Source organism: Arachis hypogaea, chromosome 19 (assembly GCF_003086295.3).
Source record: "Arachis hypogaea cultivar Tifrunner chromosome 19, arahy.Tifrunner.gnm2.J5K5, whole genome shotgun sequence".
Taxonomy (NCBI): domain Eukaryota; kingdom Viridiplantae; phylum Streptophyta; class Magnoliopsida; order Fabales; family Fabaceae; genus Arachis; species Arachis hypogaea.
Window position 1 is genome coordinate 100840324 of NC_092054.1, and position 7298 is coordinate 100847621.

The 7298-nt window shown below is 37.5% G+C and overlaps 1 non-coding gene across 1 annotated transcript; it reads right to left on the reverse strand.

Moving 5' to 3' along the window:
* Positions 1-6461: 6461 nt before the first annotated feature.
* On the reverse strand, positions 6462-6569 carry LOC112782069 (small nucleolar RNA R71). The gene has a single exon (XR_003192810.1). It is a non-coding gene; the product is annotated as a small nucleolar RNA R71 (small nucleolar RNA).
* Positions 6570-7298: the final 729 nt, after the last annotated feature.

Here is a 7298-nt window from a genome sequence, read left to right on the forward strand (position 1 = left end):
GCAAATGATGAAAACTGCTCAAGAGACACATTATCTCATAGACATGGTGGCCAACAATGAGTATTTCTATTCCTCTGAAAGGCAAGCAGCTCCAAAGAAAGGAGTATTTGAGCTTGAAGGAGTTGATACTATATTGGCTCAGAACAAGCACATGCACTAGCAGCTCCAGCAACAAATTGAAACAATGTCAAAGAGAATGGATGGATTGCAACTTGCAGCAGTGAGCACAACCAACCAACCATCAATGGTGTGGGGACAGCAGGAAGAAAGTTATGAGGAGCAGCAGCCTGAACAAGTGCAGTACATGCATAATCAGAATTCTAGATCAAATGACTTTCATGGAGACACTTACAATTTATCCTGGAGAAACCACCCCAATCTGAAATGGGGAGAGAACCAAAACCAGCAACCTTGGCAAAGAAATTCAAACCAAAACAATTCCAGAAACACAAACCATCAAAACCATCAAAATACTAACCAAAATCCATACAGAAAATCATAAAACAACCAACCCCAATCCAACTACTATCCACCTAACACTTCAACCACTAACCAAAACAACTATCATTCACCCTCAACATCCCATAATCAACCACAACCGCCTCAGGAATCTCAAAGGATCTCCAACTTGGAGATATTGATGGAAAAGATGATGAAATATCAAGAGCTAGCCAACAAGAACCATGAAATCTCATTGAGGAAGTTAGAAAGGCAGATTGGCCAGTTGTCCAAGCAAACAGTGGCTGAGAGGCCAACCAATACATTGCCAAGTGACACCATTCCTAACCCCAAGGAAGAATGCAAAGCCATCCAACTAAGGAGTGGAAGAACCTTGGTAAATGACAAGAGGCCAGCTGAGAAAGAAGCCACCAAGAAGCCAATAGAGGATGACAAGACCAGCAGTAGCAAAGAGCAAGTGACACTTAAAGAAAAGCAAAACCAAGAGAAGCTCAAAGAGGAAGAGGAATCTCAAGCTTCAAAGAAAGGAAAGGAGGTCATGAAGGAACAGTCACAAGAACAGAGGACAATGGTGAAGACTCACACTCCCTCAATTCCATATCCTCAAAGGTTTAACAAGGAGATCAAAGACCAACAGTTTCCTAAGTTCCTGGAAGTGTTTAGGAAGCTGGAGATCAATATTCCACTTGCTGAAGCTTTAGAGCAAACGCCTTTATATGAAAAATTTCTCAAAGAGCTCATCAACAAGAAAAGGAGTTGGAATGAGAAGGAGACGGTAATTCTAACACAAGAGTGCAGTGCTGTCATCCAAAGAGGTCTTCCTCCAAAGCTCAAAGATCCAGGAAGCTTCATCCTATCCTGCACTATAGGCAACAGAATATTGGATAAAGCTCTCTGTGACTTAGGAGCTAGCATCAATTTGATGCCCCTCTCACTAATGAAGAAGCTTGCAATAGAGGAAGTCAAGCCTACCAGAATGTCACTCCAAATGGCTGACAGATCACTCAAGATACCAAATGGGGTTATGGAAAATTATTAGTAAAGATTAGAGAGTTCATTTTTCCTGCTGACTTTGTTATCCTGGACATAGAAGAAGAGGGACATAGTTCAATTATATTGGGACGGCCTTTCTTAGCAACAAGAAGAGCCATCATTGATGTGAAGAAAGGGGATATGACACTCAAGGTGCATGATGAGAAGATGATCATCAATGTCTTCAAGGCCATGCAATATCCTCTAGAAAAGGAAAAGCACATGAGAGTGGAAATGATAGAAGAAGTGGAGGAAGAGCTACTGAAAGATGACAACCAGGAGGAACAAGAAGAGGAAATAGAGGTGGAACAAGAGTTCATAGAAGAGAAAGCAGTAGAGATCTCCTTTGAAAGCAAGGCAGAGGAGAAGCCAAAACAAAAGTTAAAGCCTCTCCCTCCTCATCTCAAGTATGTGTTTCTTGGAGAAGCAGAGGCCTTGTCAGTGGTCATAAACTCCTCCTTAAACATAGAAGAAGAAACAAAGCTGATTGAAGTGTTGAAAGCTCATAAGACTGCCTTGGGTTGGACAATTGATGACATAAAGGGCATAAGCCCTGCCATTTGTATGCACAAAATTCTATTGGAGGAAGATTCAAAGCCTGTAGTTTAACCCCAAAGAAGACTTAACCCAACTATGAAGGAAGTGGTTCAGAAAGAAGTGATGAAGCTATGGAATGCTGGGATAATCTTTCCAATCTCTGACAGCTCATGGGTGAGTCCGGTTCAAGTTGTACCAAAGAAGGGAGGAATGACAGTCATCTCCAATGAGAAGAATAAGTTAATTCCCACCAGGACAGTGACTGGGTGGAGGATGTGCATAGATTATAGAAGACTGAATGATGCTACAAGGAAAGATCACTTTCCTCTCCCATTCATCGACCAGATGCTGGAAAGATTGGCTGGCCATGCCTATTATTGCTTCATGGATGGGTACTCTAGGTACAATCAAATAGTGGTGGATCCCAAGGATCAGGAAAAGACTTCCTTCACCTGTCCATTTGGAGTTTTTGCTTACAGAAGGATGCCCTTTGGTTTGTGTAATGCCCCTGTAACTTTTCAAAGGTGTATGGTTTCTATATTCTCTGACATGGTGGAAAAATTTTTAGAAGTCTTCATGGATGATTTTTCTGTCTTTGAAAATTCATTTAACACTTGCTTGTATCATTTAACTCTTATTTTGAAAAGATGCCAAGAAACTAACTGATGAGCGGATAATTTATACGCTTTTTGGCATTGTTTTTAGTATGTTTTTAGTAAGATCTAGTTACTTTTAGGGATATTTTTATTAGTTTTTATGTTAAATTCACATTTCTGGACTTTACTATGAGTTTGTGTGTTTTTCTGTGATTTCAGGTGTTTTCTGGCTAAAATTGAGGGACTTGAGCAAAAATCAGATTCAGAGGTTGAAGAAGGACTGCTGATGCTGTTGGATTCTGACCTCCCTGCACTCAAAGTAGATTTTCTGGAGCTACAGAACTCCAAATGGTGCGCTTCCAATTGCGTTGGAAAGTAGACATCCAGGGCTTTCCAGCAATATATAATAGTCCATATTTTGGCCGAGGTTAGACGACGTAAAAGGGCGTTGAACGCCAGTTCTACGCTGCTGTCTGGAGTTAAACGCCAGAAACACGTCACAAGCCAGAGTTGAACGCCAGAAATACGTTACAAACTGGCGTTCAACTCCAAGATTAACCTCTACAAATGTAACATTCAAGATCAGCCCAAGCACACACCAAGTGGGCCTCGAAAGTAGATTTATGCATCAATTACTTACTTTTGTAAACCCTAGTAACTAGTTTATTATAAATAGGACTTTTTACTATTGTATTGGAGATCTTTGATCAGTTTTATGCTATCTTAGACTTCCATGGGGGCTGGCCATTCGGCCATGCCTGGACCATTATCACTTATGTATTTTCATACGGTAGAGTTTCTGCACTCCATAGATTAAGGTGTGGAGCTCTGCTGTTCCTCAAAGATTAATGCAAAGTACTACTGTTTTTCTATTCAATTCAACTTATTTCGCTTCTAAGATATTCATTCGCACTTCAACCTGAATGTGATGAACGTGACAATCATCATCATTCCCTATGAACGCGTGCCTAACAACCACTTCCGTTCTACCTTAGATTGAATGAGTATCTCTTGGATCTCTTAATCAGAATCTTCGTGGTATAAGCTAGATTGATGGCGGCATTCACGAGAGTTCGGAAAGTCTAAACCTTGTCTGTGGTATTCCGAGTAGGACTCTGGAATTGAATGACTGTGACGAACTTCAAACTCGCGAGTGCTGGGCGTAGTGATAGACGCAAAAGGAGGGTGAATCCTATTCCAGTATGATCGAGAACCTCAGATGATTAGCCGTGCTGTGACAGAGCATTTGGACCATTTTCACAAGAGGATGGGATGCAGCCATTGACAAGGGTGATGCCTCCAGATGATTAGCCATGCAGTGACAGCGCATCGGACCATTTTCCAGAGAGGATAAAAAGTAGCCATTGACAACGGTGATGTCTTACATAAAGCCAGCCATGGAAAGGAGTAAGACTAATTGGATGAAGACAGCAAGAAAGCAGAAGTTCAGAGGAACGAAAGCATCTCTATACACTTATCTGAAATTCTCACCAATGATATACATAAGTGTTTCTATCCTTATTTTATGTTTACTTGTTATTTAATTTCGAAAACTCCATAACCTTTTGATATCCACCTGACTGATATTTACAAGGTGACCATAGCTTGCTTCATACCAACAATCTCCGTGGGATCGACCCTTACTCACGTAAGGTTTATTACTTGGATGACCCAGTGCACTTGCTGGTTAGTTGTATCGAAGTTGTGAGTGAAAAACGATTTATTAAGACGTGTGTACAGAGTTTCTGGCGCCGTTGCCTGAGATCACAATTTCGTGCACCAAGTTTTTGGCGCCGTTGCCAGGGATTGTTCGAGTTTGAACAACTGACGGTTCATCTTGTTGCTCAGATTAGGTAATTTTCTTTTTGTTTTATTTTCAAAAATTTTTCAAAAACCTTTCAAAATTTTCTCATCTGTTTTCGAAAAAAAAATCATAAAAAAATCATAAAAATAAAAAATATTTCATGTTTCTTGTTTGAGTCTTGAGTCAAGTTGAAAGTTTGGTGTCAATTGCATATTCATCTTGCATTTTTTGAAAAATTCATGCATTCATAGTGTTCTTCATGATCTTCAAGTTGTTCTTGGTAAGTCTTCTTGTTTGATCTTGATGTTTTCATGTTTTGTGTCTTTTCTTGTTTTTCATATGCATTCTTACATTCATAGTGCCTATACATGAAAAATTTTTAAGTTTGGTGTCTTGCATGTTTTCTTTGCATTAAAAATTTTTCAAAAATAAGTTCTGGATGTTCATCTTGACATTCATAGCATTCTTCCATGCATTCATTGTTTTGATCCAAACTTTTCATGCATTGAGTCTTTTTCATGTTTTTCCCTATCATCATTAAAATTCAAAAAAATCAATATATATATATATATATATATCTTTCCCTTTTTTCACTCATAAATTTCGAAAATTTGAGTTGACTTTTTCAAAACTTTTTAAAATCTAGTTTTTTTTATGAGTCAAATCAAATTTTCAATTTAAAAATCTTATCTTTCTCAAAATCTTTTTCAAAAATCAAATCTTTTTCATTTTTCTTAGTTATTTTCGAAAATTTTAAAAATATTTTTCAAAAATCTTTTTCTTATCTTTATCTCCTAATTTTTGAAAATAACATCATCAATTAATGTTTTGATTCAAAAATTTCAAGTTTGTTACTTGCTTGTTAAGAAAGATTCAAACTTTGAGTTCTAGAATCATATCTTGTGATTTCTTGTGAATCAAGTCATTAATTGTGATTTTAAAAATCAAATCTTTTTCAAAACTAATTTCAATCATATCTTTTCAAAAATATCTCTTTATCTTATCTTTTTCAAAATTTGATTTTAAAATATCCTTTCTAACTTCTTATCTTCTTATCTTTTCAAAATTGATTTTCAAATTTGTTTCAACTAACTAACTAACTTTTTGTTTGTTTCTTATCTTTTTCAAAACTACCTAACTAACTCCCTCTCTCTCTAATTTTCGAAAATATCTTCCTTCTTTTTTAAAATTTCTTTTTAATTAACTAATTATTTTAATTTTTTATTTTAATTCTCGAAAATTACTAACCTTTTTCAAAAACTATTTTCGAAAATCACTAATTCTTTTTCAAAAATTATTTTCGAAAATTCTCTCTCTCTCTTATCTCCTTCTATTTATTTATTCATCTACTAACACTTCATCTCACCCAAATTCGAACCCCCTCTTCTATCTGTGTTCGAATTTTTTCTTCTTCTTTTCTTCTACTCATACAGGGACCTCTATACTGTGGTAAAAAGGACCCCTATTATTATTATTTTTCTGTCCCTCTTTTTCATATGAGCAGGAGCAAAGACAGGAACATTCTTGTTGAAGCAGATCCAGAACCTGAAAGGACTCTGAAGAGGAAACTAAGAGAAGCTAAATTACAACAATCCAGCAAGCACCTTTCAGAAATTTTTGAACAAGAAGAGGAGATGGCAGCCGAAAATAATAATAATAATGCAAGGAGGATGCTTGGTGACTTTACTGCACCTAATTCCAATTTACATGGAAGAAGCATCTCCATTCCTGCCATTGGAGCAAACAATTTTGAGCTGAAACCTCAATTAGTTTCTCTGATGCAGCAGAACTGCAAGTTCCATTGACTTCCATCTGAAGATCCTTTTCAGTTCTTAACTGAATTTTTGCAGATCTGTGATACTGTTAAGACTAATAGAGTAGATCCTAAAGTCTACAGGCTCATGCTTTTCCCTTTTGCTGTAAGAGACAGAGCTAGAATATGGTTGGACTCTCAACCTAAGGATAGCCTAAACTCTTGGGATAAGCTGGTCAAGGCTTTCTTAGCCAAGTTATTTCCTCCTCAAAAGCTGAGTAAGCTTAGAGTAGATGTTCAGACCTTCAGACAGAAAGAAGGTGAATCCCTCTATGAAGCTTGGGAGAGATACAAAGAACTAACCAAAAAGTGTCCTTCTGACATGCTTTCAGAATGGACCATCCTGGACATATTCTATGATGGTCTGTCTGAATTAGCTAAAATGTCATTGGATACCTCTGCAGGTGGATCCATTCACCTAAAGAAAACGCCTGCAGAAGCTCAAGAACTCATTGACATGGTTGCTAATAACCAATTCATGTACACTTCTGAGAGGAATCCTGTGAGTAATGGGACGCCTATGAAGAAGGGAGTTCTTGAAATTGATACCCTGAATGCCATATTGGCTCAGAATAAAATATTGACTCAGCAAGTCAATATGATTTCTCAGAGTCTGAATGGAATGCAAGCTACATCCAACAGTACTCAAGAGGCATCTTCTGAAGAAGAAGCTTATGATCCTGAAAACCCTGCAATAGCAGAGGTGAATTACATGGGTGAACCTTGTGGAAACACCTATAACCCCTCATGGAGAAATCACATAAATCTCTCATGGAAGGATCAACAAAAACCTCAACAAGGCTTTAATAATCGTGGAAGAAATAGGTTTAACAATAGTAAACCTTTTCCATCATCCACTCAGCAACAGACAGAAAACTCTGAACAAAATACCTCTAATTTAGCAAACTTAGTCTCTGATCTATGTAAGGCCACTATAAGTTTCATGAATGAAACAAGGTCCTCCATTAGAAATTTAGAGGCACAAGTGGGCCAGCTGAGTAAAAGGATCACTGAAATCCCTCCTAGTACTCTCCCAAGCAATACAGAAGAAAATCCA